Raw genomic sequence first — 3,993 nt, 5'->3', positions numbered from 1 at the left:
CTGTGTACCATTTTGAACTAACAAATTTCAAGCTAACAATAAGAAATTCTATATCGTATCAGTACTATGGAGTACCCCAGTCCTCAAAATCAGGTAATGTTTAAAACCCCCAAAAACATCCCAATTCACCTTCTCAGTGATATCACTCAGGATATGAAGTTAGCAGTGTTAGAACTTACTTTCTGCAACTATTTCTGAAGTATTAAGTAAAATCAGCTATTGGGGAATTTTACTTGTAAATCCCCTGCCAACCCAGTGCTTCAACTTTTAACTTCCCCCCTTCACGGAGTTTTAATAAAATTAAACATGTTTAATGTATTCAATATCTGTGGAGTTTGACTTCTGATAATGGAGTTTGGAATGCCATTAGAAACATGGCAAATATGCTGCTAACATAAAATGGGAAGAAGTGAGGTACATACTGTGGGAGGAACTGGATCTTGAAAGGCAGGACTCATTTCATGGCAGTAGAGGTACAGCAGCAGTCTTTCACACTTCTGTGTCAAGACAAATAGAGACCCAAGTAATTCAGGAATCCTACATCCTAAAATCACAAACTACAGAAAATATGGAACAGATGCTTAGTATTCCCCCTTTTTCTTTGTCTATACAAATATATTAAACTGGATCTTGAGCCTTGAGAGAGATTCTAGAAATACTTTTGTGTGATTTTATGCTTGCTGATCCCTTACCAGAATCTTTAAAGGACTTACATTTAATGCAAAATGTCCATCGAGCCATGTAAATAATGGTGTGACAGTCTGTCCTCCACACACACACACACACACACACACACACACACTGCTCTTGATGGGCAATGTGATTTATCCTAAGATAACTCCAGGTGGGAATTGCAGGAGGAACTGTCTGGATGCTTGCATAATCAATGCATTCCAGAGATGGGGGAATGGTGAAGATTGTGATTGATCTTGGTACACATGGGCCTGAAAAAGGGTACAAAATGCTCCTGGAGACTGGGCCAACTGGGCAAACTGATCTCCAGAGCTTGCAGGGCAGCTTCCAGGTGGATCCCACCCCAGCAGGGATGGGACACCTGCAGGGTACATCCAGCCCGAAGATGGGAACACTCCGTTTTGGACAGGGGAGTAACAGGGCTAAGATCCAGCCACATGTGGAGATAAAATCCTAAAGTAGCTCCGTGGGTGCTTTGCTGCTTTGCAATTGTGCTTTCTGCAAACCTGCACGTTTCCAGCTGTACCTGCTTATGTTACAGCCCTTTAGACCTGCTGGTATAATACACTGCATTGGCAATACTTAGGTACTGTATTAGCAATAAATCTCATCAAAATCACCCACATTATCAGTGTCGTACATCGTGAACCTGAGAGTCTTCTCCCTAGTACTCTGCCATAAATGGTTCTACATGTAGACTAAGAGCCCACATAAAATACTAATTTTGGTGTATTTACACAAGTTCTCAACTGAAATCAGGTAAAACACTGATGAAAGTTTCTAACACAGCTCAAAACTGCTTCGGTTTAAAAGGTTTAAATAGCAATTTTATCCTTACCCTACGGTCTATGGGTGCCAAACCCGTGGTGTCTTCCAATTTTCTTTTTTCAGAGCCGTGAGCAGGTTTATCACAGTCACGCTCAACTTCTGGCTTGGACAAATCCCAACAGAATGTACAAATCCACTCTCCACTAAAGAAGACAAAAACACTTTGTGTGAGGGAGCACACCTTTGACAGAAGGCTTTCCACATATTTCTGGGTAAGTCCCTCATCTGTGGGGTGGGTTTTCTCTGCATCTCTGTTGTTTTGTTGGTGGTGATTTTTAAAACACTACAAAAGGCTGAGACAGCTGGCCAAAATGCTTTACTACAGCTTTGTTTCCTTTTAGTGGCACTGGTGTCATTAATGGTGTCCTAACAGAAAGACAGACAGATGATTTCTACCTTTGTCAGTACTGAAATTTTTCACTTGAGCTCACAGGATTTAAGGAAAGCACTTTTAAGAGCCCTGTACAACCATAACTACAGAGAGACTAAAGGAATCATGTGGGCTGAACAGAAGGAAAAGTATTAGTATTATAGTGAGAACTACGTGTTCTCTACAAGTTTGATCTGTTACAGCACACTACTAATCTACAGAGATTACCACAGACAAGAGTTTTTGTAAAACTGAAAATATTTCACTCCCTAAAACTTTCAGATGTTCATGATTTTACCAGTTTATATAAGACAACCCTGGAGATTTAAAGGTCAGCATAAGACTATGACATAATTAGTTCTGCAACTATGTCCACTGATTGTTGAACACAATTTATGAACCTCTCAGTTTTAAAAAACTATGAACAGTCTATGTTTTTCATATAGTTCTCCACAGAAAAAGAAACTTGCATGCTTGCAGATAACCACCAGAGGGCTGAATCGTCACACAGAAGACAGAATCCAGCAATAACCAGTTATGAGATCCAACTGTATGTATTTGCTCAGAGGTACATTCTAATAACAGCGTCTCCATAAATGGGAAATGGTTTCTGCAGCACCCTTTATTTCATCTCAATAGTAAGGCAGAAGACTTCAAAAATTTAAAAATAAAATCTTACTGTTTCCTATTCAGAGTGATCCAAAGATTTTCACCATCTGCCAGTTTCAGCATACACTGGTGAATGACGGGCATTTTGCTTCAAGAAGTTTTACTTTCTACTCTCTTAACTTCACAGGGTGGTTTATGACAATGTCACCTCTCTGCCTGGATGAGCCTTACAGAAATGATGTGGCAGACATGCAAAAATTGATACAGGCCATGACCTGAAGATCTTATGATACAAGAAAACAAGAAACAAATTAAAGATAGAGGAATGATGCATTACAATATCCAAGGATCAGGAAGAATTGGATGAAGTGAAGGAAAAAAGATGCAGAGGCCTTACGAATCTATATGAGAACATTGTTTTAAACAAAGAGGATAGATTCAGACTAGATACAAGGAAAAAGTTTTTTACTGTGAGGGTTGTGAAACACTGGCACAGGTTGCCTGGAGAGGTGGTAGAGGCCCCAGCCCTGGAAATTCAAGGCCAGGTTGGATGGGGCTCCAAGCAACCTGATCCAGTTGAAGATGTCCCTGAGCATTGCAGGGCGGTTCAAATTAGAGGGCCTTTAAAGGTCCCTTCCAACCCAAACCATCCTGTGAGTGTATGAACCTATGACATTGCTCTATCCATCTGAACAGGAACAAAAAGCAATCATGAAAGCAGCTGACTGACCCTGCTGCCATAATAATAACAACATTATTTTGTGTGTTTGAAGGAACTAATGCTGAGGGACTAAAGTTTGTTGGCAGACTTACAGCTGGGGGGGGAAAAAAAAAAAGCAAGCAACCCCACAAAGATGAGAACAAAACCCTGATACATCTGAAGTCAGGAGGAAACTTCAGCTAACTGTGCTCTGGAGCCCAGGAACACAGTGCACTTGTAGTAACATGCACCTCTATGGATCTGAACACCTGCCACCAAGCTGGTTTGGCTCCCTTGCCCTCAGACATTGTTACCTCAGATCATCCACTGAATGATCCAGTAAAAATGAGACATTTTAAAGACTTGTTCTTGAATATTTAATTTTAATAGAAACCAAGTCTTGTAATACATAGTTATCTACCTGCTTCAAGATTACTTTTTGTTTCCTTGCCAGAAAGAGTATTTATTGATTTAAGTGCTTACTGTAAGCTTACTGAGTTTTCCTTATGGCACAAAACTGTAACATAGCATTGTTTTAATAAGAAAACCCCTGGAATGTGAAGTTTCAAAAACTAAGAGAAACATTTTTATGTGCCATTTCAAATGACATTTAAAAGAAAGATCTAGTTCCAGAAGTATGCCTGTTCAGAGTAGCACAGAGATGATCAATGGGCTAATCTAAGTTGCTATCCAAATATTTTACACCAGTGAACTATGCTGATATTTAAAGAAGACACTGCTCTTTCTCTGAGACTGAAACTTCTTATCCGGACTTTCACAATACAAGTCTAAT

Source organism: Corvus hawaiiensis, chromosome 4, assembly GCF_020740725.1.
Source record: "Corvus hawaiiensis isolate bCorHaw1 chromosome 4, bCorHaw1.pri.cur, whole genome shotgun sequence".
NCBI lineage: Eukaryota > Metazoa > Chordata > Aves > Passeriformes > Corvidae > Corvus > Corvus hawaiiensis.
The sequence above is the reverse complement of the archived record's forward strand: the minus strand, read 5'-3'. Positions refer to the sequence as shown.